Genomic DNA, 26,004 nt, shown 5'->3' on the forward strand with positions numbered 1-26,004 from the left:
CTCACTCTTGGTCCCAGAGCCACCACTGCTAACCAAGCCATGGGCTGCTTTTCCCCAGGGACAGCCCCTTGTTCTGAACAGTCCATCAGTTTTGACATGCAGAACAATAAAACTGCAATCAAATGCCTTCCTCCTGCGTGCAGAGGCTGGAGATCTGGTTCCCCCTGAATCTCTTACCTTACATCTACCACTTTGAAGGGTTTGTTCTTGAATTGTATCTGGATATCTCAGAGTGGAATTTCATTCTTCTGAGACTTTTACAAGCAGCCTGGGTAAAGAATTAGCATGCGACAGGGAGCACATCGAGCAGCCTGCAGCTCATGGAGCTTTCTGTCACCATTGTCTGCACCGAGGGAGCTGCCCAGAAAAGGTGATGCTCTCTACAACGTGGGAATTACCCTGAGAAGCTATGGAACACATCTGCCTACTTTTTACTCCTCAAAGAATGAGGGCAGTCTTCCTCCTTAGCATAATATAGGTAAAGATGTACTGAGATCTTCTCACTGGCCAAAAAATGAATGTATTGGGAAAAGGGAAAAAACCCAATACAGGAATCATATTGAATTTTTTCCATACATTTACTCCATGTGGGCTGAAAAAAAATACGTGAAAGCAGAGCCCATTTCTCAGATCTGAGTCACGTTTGTGCAGGACTGAATTATGTTGGGTTTGTCCTGTTTTGCTTGCTAAAAGAAATATCCTAGAGGCAGAGTGAATGCATCCAGGAGTTAAATTAGAATGTTTGATCTGGGATCCAATACAGCTGATCAACATATATCCTTGAATGAGTTACATTCAGAGCATATTTAATTAAAATCCTCTAATCTTCTGCTGCATCCTGGCATGTATGCCACCCTCATGGTGCTCAGGGTGCAGCAAACACCAAAGATGCTAGCACATACCCATGAGGACTATATAAAATGTCTAGAGAGGAGTTAGTACTCTGCACTAGAGCAAAGATGCTGTTTTCAGGATGCTATTAAAGGAAAAAGTGCTGCCCTACACCCTGTCTGTGCTTCCTGAATGAGGTGTCCTGGCTGCTTAGCTGAGGAGACTGTCAACATGACTGATCACCCCTCACTGCCTCAGGAAAGGGCTTTTGTTTGTATTTCAGGTAGACAGTTTTACTGCATTATATATGATCCTTGCAATTGTTACCACTATCTGCTTGTGCCCTAAATATAGTGTGAATGTTCCTTGCCCTTACCCTGGTGTCACTGCCATCCCTTCATGCTCCCACTCCAGGTCTCTTACATTGGTTCCAGAAGTGACAAATCAGCACAAATGCATCACTGCTCTTCAGGGCTTGGCAGCGGAGCAGCAGCATGTGCTTGGGCTGTGCCTCTCTGTTCCCAGGCCTGCTGGGGATGCTGTGTCTCGGAGCTGAGCAGAAACTCTGATCCTGCGTGGTTCCTCTGAAAGCTGCCCGTAAATATACAAGGCTTATGCTGACAAGCTTGCATTAGATTTATACCCCCAGGACAGAGCAGTCACTTGTTCAGTCATAGAGAATATCCCCAAGTCCCTCACAGATCTAGTGGTGGGTAACCTGGTAACAGGACAGAGTTTTAATTTCACTGCCTATCAGATTTCACTGCCTTCCTGGGGGTTTTGGGGAGGGGGGAGAGAAAGAAGAAGGAGGGAATTATAGGACCAAGTTGAGAGAGAAACCCTTTCTTCTTGCTTCCGTTGTGATCCTGCTCAGAAGCATCAAGGAGGTGGGCTGTAGGAGCGATTACCATCACACAGTGTCTCTCTGTATTTATTCTCCCTTGCTGATGCTCCTGTCAAACCAGCTCACTCTGCAGGGCAGGAAAAGCTGCATCCGCCAATTCCAGCTCTAAGTTCAGCTTGTGCATCTGAAAATGAAATGGGATAAATCCACATCACCCTCCAGTGATAGAGTAAAGCCACGAGGAACTTAGCAAGCAAACCATGGTTCATCTCTGTGTGAAGGCTGAGCAAAACAGCATGTTCTCTCTCACTGTCTGCTCTGTGCTTCTGACAGTGCCACAGACAGCAACTTGAATTTTCAAGGATCCTCGCATCCCCTGTAGGTCCAACTCTCAAGGCATCCTGAGAGGAAGAACCATGTCCCACTGGGACAGAATTACTTTCAGATGCAAAGGATGCCTCAGAGGAGGAAAAAAAGACAAGGGGCAGCAGGTCATCCCCGCTGCAACAGAACAGATCTCCATTTCCATCTCCTGCCTACTGTATGCTCCACAGTCCCTTACAGCACCACTGGCCAGGTCAGAAACTGCTTTTCAGCTGGGCACTTTTGCATCAAGTCAGTGCTTTCCTCAAGACTAGATGTGAAAACAAGATCCAACTTTTTAAGATTTGTATGAACTGGGAAAGAACAAGGGATCATCCTGTTGTCTATACATTTGTGGATTTATTCAGCGATTATTCCATAGTGAAATGCAGTAGGTTATGGGATGGAACACAAAGAAGAACTGTCATCAGGAAAATATAGCCATAGATCACTGAAGTACAGTTTATCCACCTGAAATTACAGTTTCAGAGAGGGCAGGAGTTAGAATTTAGGTAAGGTACAGAAGTTAATACCCTTCCTTTACACACTGAATGCGGACAAGAATTTCACCATGCATTCGCCGTCTTGAATACTTCAGATCCAATAAGAACCTCTCCCTAAAATACCCTTGGTTCAACAGAAGCTACTTCAGCACCTGAGTTTTCCTTTGGACATCTCACCACACACCGACCTGGGCTAACTAGAATTGAGTTAAGGATCCACAGAAGTTACAGTCTGAGTAAAATAGAAGTAGACATGGAAAACACTGACCATGATGAATTCAATGGCAAAGCAGGAAAGTGCAAATGCCAGCAAGTCATTTCCTCTCTGTAATTAAGGTTCCCTGAAGAGACACAGTAAATACAGGATGATCCAATTCCTTACGGATTTCAAATTTCCGATGGCATTAGTGCATCTGAGATGCTCTCAGATCATTTGCAGAAACAGGCCAGTCTAGTCCAGATCTGGAAAGAAACTTCTTTCTTCAGGTGAGAGGATATCTGTTTCATACATAACTCATTAGCCACTCTGCTGAATAGCCAATTACTCATTGTTTTGATCGGTCGCTCTTGAGTAACATCCATCTCTAAAGCTTGCTCAGGACTAGTCATTCCTTCCCACTTGCCACTGATGGGCTCAATCTCTTTCCTCTTTTAGAGTTGATCTGACAGGCAATCATTTTGCTTTTCTGAGCTATCCTGCTAGCTAGAATTTCCCTTTCATTATTAAACTAAAACCGAAATAAACCAACCAAACAGACAAACCCTCTTAACTGTGTGTCAAAAATAGAAAGCACAGGTTTTTAACAAATGACCCATAATGGCACATCAGTGACTGTGCTCTCTAAAAGATAAGGAGAATCCTGGCTTCAGCTTAGAAAGGCAAGCATGCTGGTGAGGGAGTGATTTCCAGCCTGCTCCACAGTACCATGAAATACAAGGTCATACTTCTCTAAGCTAGAGTAACAGGAAAATAGATCTATTTTTTCCAGTTTCTTCAGGGTAGTTGGATTTACTTTTCCTTCGGTACCCACCCAGCTTCACCGAATATACACAGAGAAGCAGCACCAAATAAAAGATGTGACTAAAATCGAGCAGTAGGATTTACCATCTAATAATACTTGAAACTTCTGAAAATAACTTGATCAAGTCTCGATGAGACTCCTTTGAAATAGCAAACCATCTCTTGCATGAAAATGTATTCACCAGAGTGTAGTTAATAGCCGGCTACGAGAGACCGTTTTTACCACTGAAATGCAGTTAATTCATCATATCTCAAGGGCTGTTTTTCTCACTGGTAACTTTCATTACATCAATACACTGCAGCAATTCTTTGTACAAGACAGTCCTGATAAAGCAGAATAGAGCCAAGGAGAAATCTTGGAGAAATAAAGTGAGAACATGCACTCTACGGGCCCAGAGCAAGACAGAAAAGCTGAACAACACAGTGCCGAGGAACTTAACCCCCCCAAAGAACTAGCTGCAGAGCTCCCCCTGCTTTAGCTGCAGCTCATTAGCTTCCAAACCTCCTCAAACTTCTCCCAAAAAGCAGGTGAACTCTGGTGTCAAGATCACAGCTGTAATTGCAGCTTTTCCCTGAACAGGGGCTTGCTCAGACTTATCCGGCAGCAAACAGAAATTAGACCAAGCAGCTAGTCCCATAGACTCCTCTGCTGTCGCACAGATCCTGCTGCCATTGAGGCAAGCACTACGGGCAATCCAGAAATAATAGGACAAACCCACAGTGGGTTTCATTTGTCACTGTCTCCTTCTTATAAACATTTTCTGTAAAGAATGTTAAGAAGGGTGGTACACAGAATACAATGTAAATGATAATTTTACTGGATGATGCCAGTGCGCTTCTTATGAGAAAAATCAAATCAGGGTTTTGAATTCTGGAAAAATGTTAGGGGACACCTTTTAAAAAGCACTTTAAGGCCCAGAAAAGAAAAAAGAACTCTGCGTTCAGCTGCATTAACTTACTGTGTCTCATTTTCACACCACGTGATTAAAAAACGAAAATAATCTATGCTGATTCCAATTTTTTATGTGTCACCTTCACCTTTGCCATGTGGTGGTGGAGAGCTCAGGGAGACCTTGCTCTTTCATGCTGACTGCCTTCAGCATCTCGACAGGCATAGTTTTTGTTAGAAATATTCAGCCCACTCATTAAAATTTGCTTGCTTGATTGTGTTTTCTTTTCACTAATGATACCCACTCCTACACTCACTTTTATGGGTGAACACAAAACAGGTAAAACCAGTAGAAACTGAGTCAGACCACTCAGCCTCGCACTCTAAGACCCCAGCTCAGCAATGCAACTGTTACGTGCCTGCTTGGTGAGGCTCTTCAGCACCTCCTGCAGTGCTGCACTGAATTTGGATTAGCAATTCAGGGAAGGAGATATATATCGAAATGCTAAAATCTTCAGCAATTCTGGCATCCACTGGGAAAAATCTATGGGATAGAACCAATAAAAAATAAACCAGGGCAAGCGAATTATTAATCTCTCTAAACCTCTCTAACTGGAACTGCCCCCTCTGGAGGATGCATCCCAACAGATCTGCCGTGACATTCAGCTCACATATTTATGTGTGTATGTTTTATCACATACTAACATGGGACTTTCTTTGATTTGTATATGGGATAAAAAACAACGAAGTTTCCATCAGACTTACAGAAATCCTTAATAATGATTCAGTGAAATCTGGCTCTCCACAAGGCTGTGACAGGGCTGTATTTTGTTCTGCCAGGGTTAGGTTCTCTCTGATGCAGCAGCATTCTTTCGCTTTTTTTCCTTAAAGGAAAACTATATTAATCATTTATGAAGCTGTGGAGTCTTGTCTGGACTCTGAGCATTGTTAAAGGGGCAGGGTAGGCAGCACGTGGCAGGAGAGGGCAGGGAGGGAGAGGAGCTCCAGCCTGGAGCAACCGGACGCAGCTGGAGCCCTGGGTCTGTCTGAGAGCAGCATCACAGCCACGTCTGGCGGGTTGGTGAGCACACGTCAGCAGGTTGGCCCCTGTTTGTGTTTGTGAATAAATTTCACTTTGCAAAAGCAACACAAATGATAAAGAGCCAGCAGCATCCCTGGCTGCATCGGGTAAAGCTACCCAGCTTTCAGCCCACGTGTCTAATAACACCACCTAAGGCCATGCCACCAACACGCCGTCTAGGGAGCCTTTTTGCTCATTTTTTTCTCCCTCTGCCACATTTCATCATGCTTAATAATAAAATTCAACAATTGCTAGCGTGGAGGTGAGCCACCTTCTCCAGGAATAGCCCTCAAAACCCAGCAAGAGACCTGGCAAGGTGCTACAGCACAAAACCCAAAAGGAATTCCCATCCCTTTGTGCCTTCTTTTGAGGAATTGCTATCCTCAGTGCTTTGTATTTTTACCTCGCTGTAAGAAATGTCCCTGTTTGGGGAGAAAAAAAACAAGAGGCAGTGGCTGAGCCTCAGAGTATGCGACTGACATATATAATCTAGATTGGCTTTCGCAGGCAGACCTTTGATTGAGGAGGAAGAAGAGCAGCTGGTCAAAGTAATCTGCTCAGAGCAATTTGCATAATTTTCTCCCCCGTTTCCTCCGGCATTGTGAGCGTGTCTGGAGAGGAACACAAGCGGCAGATGCTGCGTCGCTCTGTCACAGGGTATAGCAAAGTGGAGAACGTGGGTCAGAATTCATCTGCTAAATATCCCCAACAGGTTAAACAGTTCTGGAGAGCTTCAGTCACAGATCTCCTTTTGAAAAGCTTTCTCTTCTGTTTTTTTTCTTTCTTTTTTTCCCTTCACTGAGTACAAATGATTCCATTTCTCCAGCAATTGCATGTTTCCTTTCACACTTGCGTGCTATTCAGAAAGATACTCTTTGTGTTTCCTTATGGTGCTGGCTTCCAGGACCTAGTATTTCTTTCCCGTGCTTGGATGAAGAACCCATTACAAATGGGTTGTTTCAGAACAGAAATCCAGGCTTCTGGATTAAAAATGAATGCGTGTTTAATATTAAAAACAATGTATTCAGTTGCGGCAAGACAGGCTAAAAGCCATCCTCCAGAGTTTCAGTTTTGTATTGAGTCTGGAACACTGGTGAAAGGTACAAATTTTGCAGCTGGCTCACCAGCTTCCACAATGGGTGCCTGAAATCAGGCTTCTGAACCATGGTCCTGCTGAGATGAAGGAATCTCTGTAAGCAAAGGAACGCTTTTCTAACCTGACCAAAGCTCAGAACCCACACTATGCTCCCATAGTTTTTGCTCCCTGCTCCTTGCCATGCCTCTTGGGTAACAGGCAAAGCAAACAGCACCTTCAACCTACAAGAGATGTACTTGTAAATGTACTGTCTATTGCTTCAATACAGTATTCAAGCACTAAACAAGAATTTACTTTTAAACCCTTTGAGGGGACAAATGAAGCATTATTTTAATCTTCAAAAAGCTACTTTTCCCCCAGATTTCTTCCCAAGTTGCTAGACGCAAATACTACCGGTTCCCTCTAAACTGGTGGTAGGAGCCCAGAGCAGCAGATACTACTACCTGTGCTAGGTGCCCAGTAGCTATATTTCCCGCCCTGGAGGACACTGTCATCAGGAAAGCACACAAACCAGCCTTAGGGGCTCTGCCCTCACCATCTCCCTTGGGCTGCCCCACCTCTGGTGCCAAGGTTTGCCTTATGCAGGACAAGATGAACTTACCCTGCAGCTGCCTGAGCCTCCAGCTGCCAATAGAGGCCAAATGTCCTCAGCCAGAAGAGACCGTTGCTGATTTAAGATAGGCAAGCTCACCAGGAGAGGTTGTTAATTTAAACTTGGGAATACTCCAGTAGTCAAGTTTAAAACTCAGCCAGGAAAAACCCTCAAACACATGAATATTGCTCCTGCTCTTCCCCTGCAGGAAGCTTCCTCCCAAAAGCAGCCACTCTGACTGAGAATGGGAACCCTGCAGCAAAGGTGGGGAGGTGGCAGGACCTCCTCGAGACAACTGGAAAAAACAGAAATGGATTATTAAAAGGTAACCATGAGTTTAGCACTCCTAATTCAGAACACAGTCAAAGGTGCATGCATCAGGTTAAGACAGCTACCATGCAGCACCTAAGGCCAATGGACAACAAGGAATTTGGTTCACCCATTCTCTAGTGCTACCAGATGCCAGCTCCCTCTGCAACTGGAGCTCAGACAGTCTGAAGTGATCCCCGAATTGCCCCTGTTGGCCATCTGGGAAGCCACCATCCCAGCAGGGATAAAACATGCTGTGATGTGCAGTCCCACACTGGATAACGTCAGGCCTTATGTTAGATGCCAGAATAGGGGCCAGCATCTATTTTAGGCTTCACAGTCAGTCATGATCATATGGTGGTGAGACGAAATGAAAGCACTCCACTCCAAATGGGGATTGCCAAACTCATTGTGTCTCCCCACCACACATCAGAAACACTTCTGGGCACAGACTGCACTGCCTGTGGCCCCCATCCCCATCCCACCTCCTGGGTCATAGACAGTGCTGGGGAAACTCTAAAAACCCAAGGATCAGCTTCAACTGGCCAGGAGCTTATTGAGTAAAGCAGTAAGTCTATATAAGAAATTTGCATACAGCTTCTAAATATTCAGTTCAGGACAGTTTATTACTGTTCTATTTCATTTCCTAAAATACATACAAGCAGCTTGTACTCCATATATTGCAGGACAAGCTTGCAGTCTGACTGAACCAGCCATCTGTAGAGTGCAGTAGGAATCATTATTTCCCAGTATTGCTACCCATATCCAAACCCAGCTGGAACTGGAACATCCAAGAGTAGAAACATTGCCCTGTTTGTCTATCCCTACCGTGACATTTTATTTATTGGAGTGTCAGAAATCTGCTGGAGCAGGGTGGATTGTTCTAGGCCTGATCTTAAAAGCACCCAATTAATGAGTATGTTGGGGAAAGGAGTTTGGTTTTATTTTTTTTCATCCCCCAATGTCATCAACATTTTTTGTGGGATTTCAATAACGTGATCCCTCCCCCCTCAGCTCTCCTTCCCCTATGGATTTGGCTCAGGGTTTTTAAGATTATTTTTTTTCAGGCTTTTGTAAGTACAAAGCTGGAAACAAATCAAAGTCCCAGGGACCTCCCACCTCTGTATCTGCCCTTACTCCAGTGACTGAGTTTTTTTCAGGTATGGCTACTTAAGTCCATCCTTGATGCATTACTTGGAGGTTAACACTCAATAATTGCTCTGTGTCTGATGTGACAACACTGGTGCCCACCAAAGCCAATGTGCAAAGCTTCTTGAGGGACACTGGCACACACTGGGGATGTCTCTCTGATCTCCATAGGCAGCTGACAGCTCCCTGAGAGTTTCTGCTAGAAGAGCACCATAGAGCAAACATCTTTTCCCAGATACAGGCTCTGAACAGAGTCCAGCTGGAAAGAAAAAGCCAAGACCAAGATTTCCATCATATTCCCTCTCCACTACCTGTCAATAGGAGACATAAAGTTTCTAATAGCAAAAGGTAGGAAGCTTCACATTATCGATGTGGGACAGGAGCATCTTCAACCATGGAAGAAACAAGGTGCTTTTTTGGGAAAGAAGAAAGAACAAAAGTTTTCTTTAGACATTTTTTTCTTCTTGCTACTCCAGCTCTTGCCCCTCTGAGCTGAACCTAGCAGAGTCAGCTGCCAAACCACAGCTCCCGCCCTTGTTACCCCTTCTCTGAAGGTGAGTACCCCAGCTCAAGACTTTGCTGGTGAAGCCAAGCCACCCAGGCCCTCAGTCTCACATGGAAGACATGATTAATTTTTGCACAAGGAGTGATTTGTTGGTGTGACAGCCATAAGCAACAGAGCCCATTAATTAACATGAGATCAGAGCCTCTGTGTTGTTCCTCAGTTTTGCATTCAATAACACCTACTCTGCCCTTGCTCATCTGGAGAATATCCTCAGAATAAAACCTAAAATACTTTAGAAACCTCAGATTTGGGATAGTAAGAGCCTTACTTTAACTTTGTGTTAACATGCCCTGTGAGACTTTTCCTTCCTGAGGTAGCTAATCACAGAAACTCAAAGAGTTAATTTGTTCTGGAAAAGCCCCTTTCATTGTTCTGGGAGGACATCTGGTAAAATCACAGTTTTCATTTAGTAATCCAACTTGTCCCGTACCCTCTTCCTCATCTCCTATTACTATTAGTGTCAGCCTTGTACTAACCATCCGTTTCTTTCCTTTTCTTTCTTTTTCTTTTTTTTTCTTTTTCTTTTTCTTTTTCCTTCCTTCTTTCCTTTTTTTTTTTTTTTGTGCGTGTGGAAACTAACTACCTTTCAGTCACTGAAATGCTAATTTCAGAGACAGGCAGTAGGCAGCTAGGAGATAATGTTACGTGTTTCCATCCTCCCACGGGGGAAAAACCTGGAGGAATCACAACATCTGAGATGCTTTTGCATTTTGGATAGGAAGACAAAGGGAAAACAGTTTGTGTGTATACACAGACACAAACACATTTGGAGGCTGGGTTTTAGAGATTAAAAATGTAATTAATGTTAGATGCGTTTTCTCCTTACAGGGCAGGCAAGGGGGAGATCTGTGCTTTGTATGTTCAGAAAGAGGAGAAACACAATTGGTAACTCCCTGTTTAAACTAAATATCTTGATGGATATTTTTCTCCTCAGGAATACATACTGAGGAAATGGCAGTATTCTGCAAAGAAGTACAGAATATTTGTCATATTTTCTTGCCATGTCACTTTTTCTGCACTGTTTCGTTGAGCCCTGTTCATGAAGGAACAATTGCCTTATTGTCACTCTGAACGTCCCAGGAGCAATGCAACAAAACCAAACAAAGAGGCAGGAGGGGGAAGAAAGACAGAAAAAGTGGAACAACTTTTCCAGCATGAATCACTAGTCCTTAAGTAGATCCTTCCGACACAGCGGCTTGGTCTGCCGAAATCCTGCCCCTCCTTACCCATTTCAGTGTGTGTGGGCTCACTGTTGCTTCCTCTCTCGACTTTGAGTATTTGGCTTCAGGTCAGTCTCCCTGCTCAGAAAAGAAAGAACCAAAACCCCTGATTTGGCTTTTGGGAGAACTCACAGATTTCCTGTCCTCTCTACCTGATGAAACAGATTGGTCCAGAGCACCTCAAAATGTATTGTTCTGTTTCAGTTTTGGTTTTAATGCAGCATTGCTATATTTCACCAGTTCTGACTTGGCCTGGAAGGAGGTGATCCATGGGATTCCTCATGGCCAGCACAGACTGGGATCTGGCAAGCAGAACTACCAGAAAAAGGCAGGTTGCAGCTCAGGCCTCAGCACATTGGAACAGTAGGGCCAGGAAGTCAAAAGGCAATTCTTCCAGATGGACACAAGCAGCCAGCTATCATGGTGAGATGTCTGCTCTATGCTTTTCTTACATAGATCGTGGGGATGTGTATTTAATCTTTCAACAGGAACTCTTCTAAGCATCTTCCATTCCAGCTGGACAAAAGAAGGAACACGCCAAATGAGGATAACAAACAAGGGCCGGAAGATAAGCATTCAGAGGTGGTTTTTTAACTCCACAATATCTACCCAACCAACAACACACTATTTTCTGTAATTAGAAATGGACATTCACTGGAAATCTGAACTCAGACACCATAAGTCACTACAATTAGTAGTGGGGGAGAAGGGCATGGCATTGGATTTAAACCTCCAAATTAAAACCATCAGAAAATGGATCCACAAAGGTGAATATTCAAACATACTGACTACAGCAACAGTCTCCCACTTAGCTGAACTCTCAGGGCAATGAACCGCAGCAACATTTCACAGCATGCTTGAATTTGTAATACAGAGAGCTGCTGGCATGGGAAAAAAAAAAAAAAAGTGCATCTTGGCACTTGCATGGCACCATTAGTAACTAATTCTTGGTGGAGTAGGATAACCTGGTTTAGACCCTTAAAGCTGTTACTCTTCAGTTCAGATTCTTTCCTGCTCTCCAGTACTCAGCTCAGCTCCCCTGTGGCTGCCTGGTGTTCTATGGAAAGCAATCATACCAATTAAGCAATTCTATCAGTTTTGAACTCATGATGTTTGAGTATCCAGATCCTGGCTCTCACTGACATCATTGCAAAGAATTGCATGAACTTGACTTTAAAACTCACCTCTCTCCAACTGAGGCACAGGGACCACCACGTCAAAATCTGAAGTCCATTGCAAACACTATAATGGGGAGCTTGAACTACACTCAAATATCTCATCAGAGAGCTAGTCAAGTCCCTGAGAAAATGATCTTGCTTGATGCCCACCTCCATGCCAAAGCTATTTCTCCCCAGGGTTATGAGATCAGGCTGACCCTAGCACCAAGATGTTACATCTGTGTCTCCAAAGTGGTGGTCTGGATGTGGTTCACTCAGTATTTTTGTATCAGGCTCTCAGTTAGATTCTGCACACATATTTAAGTGAATTACTATATAACCCCTTCATTTTCTTTCTATTTTTCCATTCCAGAGAATGCTCATTGTTATTGGCTTTTTAAGCTGAGGCTCAGGGATCACATTTGATTGCATAGGACAAACCATTTTAAGTGGTAAAGCTTAAGGATGGAAAAAATGAAAATTATGTAATTTAATAATGAACCGCAACAATGGAGCACAATCTTCCTGCGTATTATTGACAATGATCATCTCCGGCTGCCAGCACTGCTGGCTGTGAGGAGTCAAGATTTTCCCCGCGCCAACGCAGACCTCACTCCTATTTCCAAGCTTTCCAAGTGCAAACAGAACACAGGCTGCTTTGCATTACAGGGAGGCCTGCCCGTTAGTTTTCTATGAAAGAGTTTCACAGATTTTTACAACTTGGTGTGTGCACACAGGCATGCAGCATCTTTCCTACTACATGTTGTTGACCTCTGCTCAATGCACATGGACAAAGATAGGGATTTAGGTACATAGAAGGCACCTTGTACACCTCAATGCAATTGTCTGTCCCTTGAAAGAGGATCTTTGCTTAGTGCAGACAGTGTCAAAATGTTTCTGTTGAGCTGTGCATTTTTAAAGCCAGCAAAAAGCCCCTTGCCCCACTCAACATCGCATTCCCCTGGACAAATCGAGCCTCTTGCCTTTAATTTCCAACTTACAGAGAGTCCTTGTTCCCTGAATTTGCATTTTGAAGTTTCTGGATTTGAGCAAAGCCAAAATCTCAGTTGAAATCTCACTTTGCTCTGGCAGCCTCTGTCATACCCCTTGCCTGGGTGGAACCATATGTAGAGTGTGTGGTTTCAAGCCCACTATCGGCCAGGTTTCACATGCAGCCTTTCAACAGAGTTAAGCTCGCAGTTGTAACAAGCCTGTGAACTCTACCTGAACTGCTGTCAATACCTGCAACTCTGTTGCTTTGGTGAGGAGTTTGCTGTCCAGCAAACTGCTCCCTTGGATTGATACAGCAGAGTGACACACCGAGCTGCCTGTACTTACCTGGTAGTCAATGTGTAGGTCCTTACGAAAAAGGAAGCTCAACATTTTGAAATGAATTAGGGAAACATTTCCAAGGTATATCTAGGATGCTACAGATAAAACCGTTCATGACATTATGAAGACTTTTATATTGGAGGCAAACTGCCATACCTCTCATTGCTTATGCAGTAAGGTCAGCTCCCCACTTCCAGATGAACAGGATAGTCTCAAGAGGAGATGATGAAGACTATATAAAGGAATATAGGAAAATCAATGCTAATAAAATAAGCTACAGCCCGAACTTCCATCACAAATTCCAATAACTCAAAAAATCCTCCAAGAGAAAAATCTGGAGATTCAAGCGAATCAGCTTGCCTAAACTGTAGGTTCACTTCCTTCTTGTAAAACATCTGTGGAGGCTTCTCACATCCTGGCCCAACCACCCACTCCCACATTCCAGCACCCAAAAACTAAAAATGAGGTCTGCTCTTAGGAGGCTGGCTAGCATGAATGCTTGAGTGCCAGGTATGTGCAGCTGTATGCTTGATTGCTAATCCATCTGCAAGACTCGGCATGGGCCACTTTTGTTTGAGCCTCAAGTAAGGATGGGAAAATGGTTTGGAATAAATAATATGAAAGCCCTTGGCCTTTTGCCTCTTTTGAAAGCTGAATTGGAAACAAAAGTTCCTTCCAGGTTCTCAAATGTTCTGTTAGTGCCACCCATTTGCTTGTTATGCTGCTCCATTTTCCTATCCCATATGGGAGAAAAGGCCCTAAAACACTGGGAGAACAGCTTTTCTCCCAGTGCCCTCCCAGGCTGGCTGGGAATAGAGGGAGCTTGAAGAAAACCTGACTTAATGTTTCCACACAACAAAGTTTCAGCATTAGAAAAGTTCCTGAGTGCAGGTGAATATTCAGCATTGGAGAATGTGAGGGAACAAGGTGCTTAATCTAGAGCTAAACTCTATGCATCTAAAGGACTGGACGCACCAAGAGTGGATAAGCAGAGTAGCTTCAACATAATATGCAGAAGAAATTAAAGTTCAGCTAAAAAGCCCTGCTCACTTCTCACTGCTTTATATTTTCTTGTTTCTTGTTCTGGCTCTGCCTCATCATCTTCTCTCAGTGGGCCATGGGTGTTACCAAGCAACATGGTAATACTTGGTTCAAGTCCTTACCTGTGGATTTTCATACACATTGGTGAATAAAATTATTTAGCATCCTGCCTGAACATTGTCTTAACCCTCTGGGTACACGCTAGGGAATGCCAGCCCCTCACAGCTTACAGGCAGAAAAGAAAAATGCTCCTTTCTGAGTTGCTTTTAAGTCATCATTTCTTGCCAGATGAACACCTTAAGACTACTGTGCAGAAAGTGAGATATAGTCAGAGACACCCAACCAATGCCTGACTGAGGGTGAGGCACCCACATGAGCTATGGGAATCCAAGTTTCCAGACTGCTCGAGTTGGAAAAGGAACTTGAACCAGGGTTTTTGCCTCCTAGGGTGAGTCTCTAACTGATGGGATACCAATAAACCATCACATCTCACATACTGAGACTGAGATTCAGCCAGCTCCTACCTCTGCCCACTGGGGCTGTCCTTCACTCTTGTTCCTAAACCATCTGTAGGAGCCTCATGCCCTGGCTGTGCAGGGAGCCCTCAAACACCAATACATCTTCCCTAGGACTTGCTACACTCCTGGCTGCCACCCCATTTCCTAGATCCCCACCCTGAGATATACCCCCTCACCAGTTTCCCGATTCAAAGCATGGGATTGCTCCCACTGCAGAAGAAACCTGGGAGGTCTGATGCTGGCTGTGTCGACTGAGTTTGTTTCCCAGTCTCCCCTCACTTCCTAATTGCATGTGGCAGCCGGGAATGCTCCCTGATGAAAGCATGAATGGAGGGGGCACAGTCCTCCCCTTCTGCACCCTGTCCCTGGCTCCTGGAGACAAGAGAGCTATTTCCAGCTCTCTGCTCAGGCTGCAAAAAGGGCACTTCTTCTCCAGAGAGCTTCTCTGCTTTCCCTCCCTCCCAGAAAAAGACATCTCCAGGAAGAAATGGATTCATCACAAGGTGCTTAGCGGGATGAGCTGTCTCCCCTCAAATCCCAGGATTTGCAATTTGTGCTGCTTCGGGGCTGTGGGAGGGCATTGGGCTCACTCTCCCTTTCCATTTGACTCAGCCTTCTCATAGCAGGGATTATCCTCCTCTATCAAAGGGAAAGCTGCAGAGCAGACGTCCGCCTATTCTTCCTGAGCACTGAGCCTGACAGCCGGCTTTTCAGCCCCGCTCCCATTACCAGCTGCCCTACAATGGGGGAGCTAAACTCCACACAAGGCCCACATGGAGCTCCAGAAGGAGCTGGGGGGCTGAAGGGTGCAGGAGGGGAGAGGGGGAAGCTGGGTTGAGTGGCCAAAGGAGAGAAACAACTCATGCAGATGAGGGAGAGTTAATCCTATTTAGCACATGTATATTATCAATGAGTGTGTGTGGTGGGGAAAGGCAGGGGGGAGAACCCCCCACTGCAGGCAGGCAGAGGCAGACAAAAAGGTCATTCATGTGTGGCTCACAGAATTAAGAAGGTACCGCAATCTGCTGCTGGTTGGCTCCAAATGTTTCCTCGTATTCAAATCAAAGCCCCTTCCCCCAGCCCAACCTGCAAAACTTTCTCACTTCCCCGTCCCTCCCTCCCTATACAATTACCCAGCCAAATTCCACTTTCCAGCCCTTCTGGTAGCACAGGGGTAGCAGCATTTCAAGAACAGCTCAGCACCACATCCCAGGCCTCAAAATTTCAGCTTACATTAAGACCCCTTCGCAAGTGTAACACTGACATGGTCCGCCATGTGGACCCAAGCATTGTTCCAGAAATAGCTCAGGACCCACATTTCTAAGGCTTCAAACCCACCATGGAGAAGGACTCATAAATGCTGAACTCTTCAGAAACTTTTCCTACAGGGTCGAGAAGGGAGATAGCCTGAGAGCCCAGGAAAGTTTTGCTGGAATGGTTTGACCCTGGACCATCATTAGCTGGGGCTTTGCAGTAAGACTTTGAGTCCTCTTCATCCAAATTTTAACCCAAATGCATCGCACCAAGTGACTTTCTGCATCCCCTCAGCTTGGCTGTACAGCATAAAGGCACCTTCCCCTGCGAAGTCTCTGCTTCCCTGAGAGCTGATGAAAAGGAATCCAAAACTCAGGGTTCTTTTGAATAACAGTGTGCGGATGAAAGACCAGGGCTGGAGTAAGTCGTTTGAAATGCATAAGAAATCTCAGGCTTGAACCTACAGGCTGTCCCTTTAGAGAAAAAGCAAAATGTATTTTGGACACACCACTTGACTGTTTATGAACCACAAACACAAACATAGCTCCTTAATACGCATTCAGTGCCAGAGGAGACCTGCAGTCCCTCTAGTGAGCACTGCCAGCCACCCTTTCCTAGGGAGAGCTCCCCAGCCACCCAAAAGAAACCAGCAATTCCTCTGGGGCCCCTGCACTGGCTAACTCCAGGGTTTGGCTGGCTGCTTGTGCTGCGTTGTATAGCTCCCGCTTCACCTCGTGGTAATCTCCTTGCCTTCTCCACAGGAATTGGGGATAGAGGAGCTTTCTCCTCCCCTACTGTACATGCTCATAGGTTTTAATCCAATTAAACCGTTCTCTCCCCTTGACAGATTCTCTTTTTTCTTCATTTGCTTTCAATAAAGAAGCATAATTTGCTTGGGAGCATTCCAGGGTTGCAACAACAGATCCTTCGCTTACATGTGTTGCTTACAAGTGGAAAACTGCAAATGAAGCTTGAGGTTTATTTTAGAAGGAGGGTAGAAATGGCCTCGTTATTTAATGCTTTTAAAACCTTATTAAGCAAATGAAATTTCAAGAGACATTTCACTCTTATTCTGGGAAGTCCCTTCCTCGTCCCTTTCTTGCACCAAATTGGTATGTCAGTACAGGAGTGCCCATTGCCTGGCTCTTGCAGACCCATCAAGAATTGATTTTGACATTTAACAGAATTAGAAATGCCAGCTATCCAAACCTTGATGGCTTTTCACAGGGAACAAGCACCAACCTCCATTAGGAGGCTTCCTTTTGTCACATAGATTCTCTTACAACTCAACGTGCAGTGAAATTCTCCCCCATCTCCCCAGATGTTGCCAGCTGCCAGCCCCATTCCTCTACTGCCAACACTTACTCCTCAGTTAAATGGACCTATATCCAACTCTTTCCACAAGTTAAAATAATCATCACTTATAACTAGTTCTCCTCATCTGGAAGGAAGCCACAGTCAATAGGTGAATCAGGTCTGTGCCTTGTACCCGAGTTAATAAATGCTGAAAAGAGGGTGAGCCAAAGTCCTCTGTAAATATCTCTTGTGCCAAGCTAATAAACTCAATGTCATAATGCAGCACCCAAAGTTCTGTGTGAAAATGTGCCTGAAACATGAAGTTAGCATTGAAAACCTCAAATATTGTTGGTCTGCAAATCCTCCAGCCCTCAAGCAAGTAACTATCCGTACAGAAATAAAGAAAATACAACTGAAAGATAAGCGCAGTGCTCTTAATGCGAGACAGTGCACTACCTGGGTTTGATCCAAAAATTAGTCAAGTTCTTCATTTAACTACAGGGGGTGGTTGGATTAGGTCCCACTTGGCTGATGTGCCGGGGGCAGGAACGTGCAATTCTGTATCTTTTTCCTCCTCTTAAATGCTCTCAGACTCTTAATGGTGTTTTACAAATCACTCAAGGAGTTGATGGTTTAGAAGGAAATTTCCTTTGTGCTGCTGTGCCAGAGACTAGGAACAGATCTGGTAGGCAGCTCTTCTCGATTTTACAGTATGTGAGATCCCCATTCAGCTACAGTAGGGGAATGTATGCACAGGATTAAAAACTATCCATGATTACAATTTAGAGTGTTATAAACCACTCAGCACCTGGAGCCCTAGTGAGGCGATATTTAAAGATTAATAAAATAAGCATTTGAAAATCCACTTCCCCTTTGGTTATTTGCCAGGATCACAGTCCAGAATATAGCATTTTCTGTGCAAGAACTGCTAAGCTGATTAACAGCTAAAGGAGAGCACTTTTCTGCACTTCCTTCAGCATGTATAACACATACCTTATCATCTGCATGAATAAGGCGAAGCCCATCCTGTACCTATACCTTAATAACCAGAAAGTCAGTCCAGAGACTACTTTAGTAGTTGTTGAAGGAGCGATTGCTGTTCAGATATCGAGCCAAACTGACTCTCCATCAATTTGGGATTAGTTCAACTGAAATCTAAGGTGGTGTTTGTCTGACGATGACTGGACTTTCCCTAAATGCAAGGTTTCATTTTGAATATGTTTTTAAGCTCTGATCCCCAAGATTAAGCCTATGCATTTAACTCCACCCACACAAGTAGTCTGTTTTGGTCTGGTGTTCAGGGTCTGGTTCAAAGTCCATTAAAATTAGTGTCTGTCTTTCCACTGGCCTCCATGGGCTATAGCTTGTACCTCAGTTCAGCAAATCTCTTAAGTTTGACACCAAAGCCTACTGAAGTGAATTAAGCAACTCCCATTGACACCAATGGTCTCTGAACCATGCTCTTTTATCTCCAGCTTTATCTTAAAAGTGTCTGAAGGAAATCAAATCAGAGAGAGGCACCTTAGCAAGGTAAATGGCAATTAAACTGTAAAGGACTGTAACCTCTTACTCTGTACATGTTTGGGTAAGGTTTCTGGAAATTAAACACATTTCCCCACCCATAGTTGATTTTTCTCTTCAGCATTCTATACCACTGTTTCCACTAGAGTGGGTTTTGGTGTGCAGTGAAATTTACCTATATAACTTCTCAAAGTACAGACAATTGTCACAAGTGATGCTATCCATTAACAGTAAATACTTTCACAGTCTCCAGCTTTGTAAATCCTAAACGTTACAAAGAACTATACCTTAGTTCATCCCCTGAGGATTAGAGATGGGACTTCTGTGGACACAACTAGTAAAAGTAGGAAAGTTTTTTTCTTCCTCCTCCTGTGAGTAGCTGTTTATTGAATTGACATGTGGGCAGGCAGGGGCATTCTGACCTCAACAGTTAAATTCTTTATCACTGAATTTCATTTACGCTCTATATCAGAGTTCCCCAGGAAAAGACTCATTGAGGACATGATTTTGAATAATTTGAGCTCCCCGTTATTATTTTTTACATGATCTTTTGAAAGACTTAGATGAGAAATATAAAGCTCAGGAGTTCTCTTTACTTAGAGATTTAGTTTTAAAGTGTTATTTGTACCAGTGGCATGAGAGGAATGCACACACAAGACATGAATAGCAGAGCCTGTACAGAATGGAGTAGGGCATGTTGCTCCAATAGGAGTGGCTTTTCCAAATGCTGCTCAATTAAATGCTCCAGAGAACGAAAAAGTGTTCCTCTCCTTTGCCCTGTTTCTCTCTATGCTTACAGACCAGATCCTGTTCTCACTTTCCCCTGCCAAACCTCATCACCTCCATTGGCTTTCCAGGAAGGACTCAAGATTAATGCGCATGTAGCAGAGCAGATTCAAGAATTACTTTATTTCAGTGGAAAGGTCTTGCTGTTACTTTAAAATATGTCCTTCTCTTTCTGTCTGACATTGCAATTAATCAAGTCTCCCACCCACTCAGAACCTGTCTTCAGAGTTTCTCTGTCTCTCACTTTCTTTTATAGATGAGGCTTTAGAACCTGCCAGAATTTATGGAGAGAAGTAACACAGATTCAGCTAGGACCTCAGAAATCAGGTTCAAATGCTCTCACAGCACACCTCCTTCATGCCCCCATCACAAGGCAGAGCAGCAGTGGATCCCTCCCCCTAAATGTACATCTGCTCCTCATCCCTATGGCTACAGAAGGTCTTGTACTGCCCCTGGTGCAGGCTCTGCCAAAGAGGAAGCAGTCTTATTTATGTGGCTTGTTTGAGAACTCTCAGGGCTCCGATTAGCATAATTAACTTAGAGAGTCTAACAAAGGGCACTGTGCAACCTGATGCCTCCCAGCAAATCAGCCTCACTGGCTCTCTCCAGCCCCTAAACCTGAAGCTTCAAGAAATCTCAGGAGGACCTAGCTGGTTTTGGCGAGGAGAACAGAAGAAGGAGTAAGGGGCAGCAGGAATCTCATAGTTTTGTCCTTGGTGAAAGTACTTTTCCATGAACAGAAGTAATGTAGCCCTTTGTTTTTAACATTACAGCGTTTGGCTAAGAGGTTTGGACTTGGTCTGTCTCACACTCTCCAAGAGTCAGCTTCACTATCCAGGAGCCCAAGTCAAAACCTGGGTTCAGAGTTAATCATTCCCAGCTGCAGCGCTGTATTCGGGCCCGTGGTCTGGGTCAGATCCATCACCAAACAGCCCTCTACAAGCATGAAGTCACCACTAGATCTTATAAGCAGGGTCATGTATGTACAAGGCCAATAATGGAGAGAAATAAGGGGTTTTTTTGTTTGTTTGTTTTGCACATGTGTTAGGAAAAGAGAATCACTACAGAACAATGTAAATGTTATGCCTTCTAACTGCAGGCTTTAAAAAATAGGCCTGGTTATTTGTTTTTTTGGCAAAACATGTCTGTTTTTCCTTTGTCAGGAGGTGCAAGTTGATTTCTGGAGCCAAAAACACCTCTTTTTGGCTAAATACCTGTTTCTTTTTTCTTTTAGTAGCACACCCTGGAGGAGCATAACTAAACTGACATAAATTATATGCAGAGGAACTAGGAGTTTAATGAATAGAAGACTCGTGGAATTCACTTGATGTTGGCACATTAACACACTTTTTCCTGTGCACTGAAAGTAGGTTCTGTAGCTTTCCCACATAAAGTGGGAAGGAAAAAAAAAAAAGAAAGAGAAAAAGAAAACTTTTAAGACTCAGACCGTAGGGTTATATGAGCAATTTGATCATTTGGTTCAGCCCCTGTGAAATGACATTTGAATGAACCAAGACCAGACACAGCAGGACAGTGTCAAGGCAGCAGAAAGCTTCACATCCTTTCTTTGGGGTACGCTTGGTAAATGCTTGTAAACAAACAATTTTGTGATAGCTTTAACTTGAAGTAAAAATACAAATACCAACAATCTGGCCCTCTCAGTCATCTTTCGAATAACAAACGCAAACCAAAAACTGGCAGTTTTGAGGAAGTGGAAAATATAACAGGCACCAAGAGAGTAGTATCTATGCCCTTAGTAATAGCATACGTTCCTGCATTTCCCCTGGCTGTTTAAGTGCTGCACACTGGTGACTGGAAGTCTTTTTTAAAACAGAACCTGGGTGCATAAATAAATGTGTGCTGGCTTGTGCTGGTGCTGTTCCAGCATTATAGGAAACACATTTGTTTACCAGGTTTGATTAAGCTTACACGATCCAAGTTCTGCCAGAGTCAGGAGTGCATTGTACACATCATTTGATAAGAGAGAAGGATGAGTTATGTAAACACCTAGTAACATGTGAGGGAATTTAATTGTTTATGTGCCTTTGTGCAAAGATTATAATCACGTTGTTTCGTTAAACAAAACAGTTGTACAAGTTCTATAAGACAAATTGCCTTTTGCTCTATTCACTTGCAAAGGTCATCCTGTTACCACTGATTAGCAGCAGACAGCCAGTCATACTTTGGCAGAAGGCGAGTTCATTCATAACAGGAATGCAGAGTCTTTCTCAGAATAGGTTTCCCAGTGACTGACTTGGCAAAGACACAACATAGAAAACACTCCTGCCCAGTATCAGACATTCACCTTCTGACAGCTCCAGAGGACACCCATCCTTCACAGCAGTGCTGAGCACCATCAGAGCCACAAGTAAATATACAGAGGTGAAATGCAGGTAAATCCTTTCCAGATATTGCTAACCAGAGGAGTAGTCAACCTCATTAACTAATCCCCAGAAGAACTGTTAAAGTTTGAGGAAATACAGCAGCAGAGGAAGCTGAAGTTCTGCATTAGGTCTGTTCTGGTGTTGGAGAAACCTCTTTCCAATTCCTCCTTCTGCATCCCCACCTCACTTCATTATAAGCAATCCAAGGAGCCTTCATGGGCTTTCTTAATACATACACACACCACTGCCCAGAGCTTGGTAACTATCTTGCATTGTCTCTTTGATAGGCATGTAGGAAACAAATGAGAAGAAGATGTCAGAAGAGTCCATTAACATTGTTAGGTTAGATGCACTGACAATAAATCGATTCTTTTTGACATGACTGTCACAGTAATGAAGGTACATTTCTGGATAACTCTTCTTAATGTAAGATAAGATATGGATGGCCCATGTCTTTTCTGACATATGTCCAGCATATCAAATGGTGGCATAAGAAAAGGTTGTTTTGTTGGTGCACTAATCAGAGATAAAGTTTAAGATTAATTATGATGGGTGGTTTTGTCTGTTGTATTTTTTGAGAGATAGAGGTCATACACTCCTGGGGATGGCAGAGTTAGTGTCCTAGCCCTGAAAACAAAATGAACACCCAATAAGACCCATATTAAAAGGTCCCTCTTTCCTCTAAAGATATAGATAGAGATAAAAAGAAGCAGTCAGAGGAAAAAACATGCCTAAACTTGAATGTCATGCTACATTTCTGCACTGTTTCTGATGTTTTGGCATTTGAAGGGATCTTTTAAGGCTCTTTTCTTTGATACATAAAAGAAATCTCTAGTACAATGAAGAAATGTATATAAGGGCCAAAGTGGCAAAAGGAGAGAAACAAAAATTAGTACATACCAGGCAAAGGCCATGGTTGCCTCACCATGGTAGTAGGCATAAGACAAATCCTATTGATCTAGTATCTGCTTGCTGACAGCCAGGGAAAGGATGGATTGAAATAGGATGATCTTCTTTTCCTACTCCTAAATATACATTGGCCTGTCATTCTTCAGTTGCATTCTGCTCTGGGTTCCTATTTGTTCTATGAAACAGAGCACAGCCCAGGGCTGTCCCAGCTGGTGTCATCCAGACAAGCTCTGAGGCCACCACATGGTCCTGCTGAGGGCAAAAACAGTACCAGCCCTGGGGCCATCGCACAGTTTTCTTTGTCTGGCTGTAAAGACACAGAGAGCAATGCTTATAGGTGTTCCCTGGCAATGTTATGCCCTACTCTGCCTACAGTTAAAGCTAATGTAATAGCCACTGTAGCACACAAGCGTTGGCTTATCTTGTTTCTAAGGTGAGGTATTGACATGCTTTAACCCCAGCCAGCAGCTAAGCACCATCCAGACACTTGCTCACTCCCCCACAGCTGGAGTGAGGAGAATAAAAGTGAAAAAGCATGTGGGTTAAGATAAAGACAGCTTAATAGATAAAGCAAAAGCCACACACGTAAGCAAAGCAAACCAAGGAATTCATTCACCACTTCCCATTGCAGGCAGATGTTCAGCCATCTCCAGGAAAGCAGGGCTCCATCACACATAATGGTGACTTGAGAAGATAAATGTCCCCACTCTGAGCTTCCCCCTCTTCACCCCCCAGCTTCCCCCAGCTCTACATGCTAGCACTATGTCATATAGCATGGAATATCCTTTGGGTCAGTTGGGGTCAGCTGTCTTAGCTGCGTTGCCTCTCAACTCCTTGTGCACCCCCAGCATCCTCACAGATGGAGTGATGAGCAGAAAAGGCCTTGGCTCGGTGCAAGCACTGCTCACCAATAGCTAAAATGGACCTGTATTATCAGCACTGTTTCCAGCACAAATCCAAAACCCAGCCCCATACAAACTACTGTGAAGAAAATTAACTCTACCCCAGCCAAAACCAGCACAGGTATTCAATTAATGTTTGGTGAGACCTCAAATCTACAGAGAAAAGACATTATTACCTTGAATCACCTTGAGGACAGGCATAATTATATCATTAGGATCAATAACAAAACCCCTGGTAATAATAAAATCTTATTTTTTTTCTGCTTCAGAGTATAGTTTCAACTATGGAAAGAATTAACTTTTAATTACTTTGAGAATAAAGAAAGAAACAAACAATTAACGGCCTTCAATTTACTTAGCTAAGAGATTAAGTCATGCGAAACATATTTTGACTGGAAATAGGTAGAAGCCAAAATCTTGAAGATCAACACTTCTAAATTTTGGGATAAGTTCAGGCTCAAATCCCAAGGTCTGAATCAGCCACCAGTGTTTTGGGTTTGCATCTAACCTAAAATGGGAAAGGAACCAAGAGCTCATTAGAGCAACTACTCTTGTGATGCTTTTGCAAATCGGGATAATGGAGCAAGATGTTTGCTGCTGTGCAGCCAAAGACTATAGAAACAAAGTTTGTGTCATTTCAGCCTTAAACCCCAAGCCTGGTCCAAACCTTGACTCCCCAAAAGCATCAATCTTTCTCTACAAAAGACCATGAAATCCTTCTGGAAATTCAATTTGCTCCTTAAAAGGCTGCATTTTGAACCTCTTGACTCTATCACTTCTGTTTCTAAGCTAACTTGATAGCACTGGAACTGATTTAAACAAACAGAAGAACTGTTTAAAAATGTCATAGTATTTTTTATTCCAAAACTTTTAACTCTAAAATATTCGTGGTGATTTTTCTAAAGACTTTTTTTTTCCCCCCCTTCTTTTCTTGTCTTCACTAGGTTTTGAAACTTACTGTGACGGAATTACTGATACTTCCCCAATTTTTCCCCCTCCATTTTTACTCTCTTTTTTTCCAGTTGATTTTCTGTTGTTTTTCAGTTTGTTTACAGTTGAAAAATTGTGAAAATACCCACAAAATCCACAACTTTAGGGAAAAGTAAAAACGAGGAGATACAGAGGAACCCATTCCAGAAAGATATGGCTGTTGTTGCATTCTCTGGCTTCTTCATCTAATTAGGGTGCAGGGGAACAGAAAGGAAAGAAGTACATGAAGTGACATGCCAGTACATAAACTATTAGCATTTTGAAATAGCTGGTTTTAATCCAAAATACCCACTAGATACCAAATTCATTGTGTGTTTCCAGATTCAGGAAAGATGCCTTTTTACAGCTGAAAACATTCCAAATTTTGGCTAAAACATTTTGGGTTTGATCCCTTTACTAATACATCCAGTAGACACAAGACCATCTTGCCAGTCTCGTTTTCTGTTAACCTGTTTTCCCAGTAACAACCTACCAAGGCACACACCAGCAGTAGTTTCCACACACTTCCATGGTATCAATTGCCATTTCCACGGGTCCTGCAGTATCTAGTCCTTGCGCATGCATACTTCCCATTCAACTTTAAGATTAGGAATTCATTCAATACAACCACAGCTAATTAAGTAAATAGCTAAGTCCAGAAATCATTTGCTTAAGGAATTAAACATTCAGCTAATGGCAGCAAGCCTTCAAAGCTATTCAGCAAGAAGCTTTTCTTACCTCTTAAAACAGCCCATCACACAGGGTGGAGTAGTAGGAAGACAGATTGGGTTTAAGGAAGTTTAAAAGAGGCTGCCTGCCTCCAGCTTGCATCACTCTGCAATAATAGGCAGCTGTGGTTCTTCTTCCCCCCCTGGCTATGCCAGCTCTAGACCTGGCCCTTTGTCTCCTTTGCTACTGCTGACATGGTGAAAACTCTAGATTTTCTCTTCTTTTTGGTTTATTTTGGTTTTTTTTTTTTTTTTTTTTTTATTTTGTTCAGTGTACTGTGGGAATATCTTTGTTTTCTGACTTTGAAGCTGCAACAGGCTTGCTCAGGCTGCCTTTCTGCCTGGCATTGGGAACACAGGTTCAAAAACCCAGAGGTGAATTGTCAAGCAGTAACATGCTGAGCAAAACAGACCCAGCTTCTAATCATGCCCAGCAATAGGGCCACCAGGACTATCTGCAAAGGCAGCTTTGCTGTATAGGCGAGATAAAACACAAATTTAATAGCAAACTGAGGCCTAGGGCTATTTGTGACATCTCTAAAATCTCAGACATTGTTCTCACTAGAATCTGGCCTCAAATCATAGAGGTAGGTTAATATTAGCCAGTTCAAACAGATTTTCAGTCAAGATCTCACTCAGAAACAGCTGGAAGAGAAAGCCAAATTAAAACCGTACTTTTATTCCTTATTTTTTTCCCCAGTTCAACTAAGTCTGAAGCCATAAAGACAGGTTTTGACCTAAGAA

At 43.4% G+C, this 26,004-nt stretch overlaps 1 long non-coding RNA gene across 1 annotated transcript; it reads right to left on the bottom strand.

The window, feature by feature from the left end:
* LOC136019915 (uncharacterized) lies at positions 1-25,294 on the bottom strand. The gene is made up of 3 exons (XR_010615115.1): positions 25,271-25,294; positions 1,208-1,859; positions 1-268 (listed from the first exon to the last, which is right to left on the bottom strand). It is a non-coding gene; the product is annotated as an uncharacterized LOC136019915 (long non-coding RNA).
* Between the last annotated feature and the right edge of the window lie 710 nt (positions 25,295-26,004).

The sequence above is a fragment of the Lathamus discolor genome, chromosome 10 (assembly GCF_037157495.1).
Source record: "Lathamus discolor isolate bLatDis1 chromosome 10, bLatDis1.hap1, whole genome shotgun sequence".
NCBI lineage: Eukaryota > Metazoa > Chordata > Aves > Psittaciformes > Psittacidae > Lathamus > Lathamus discolor.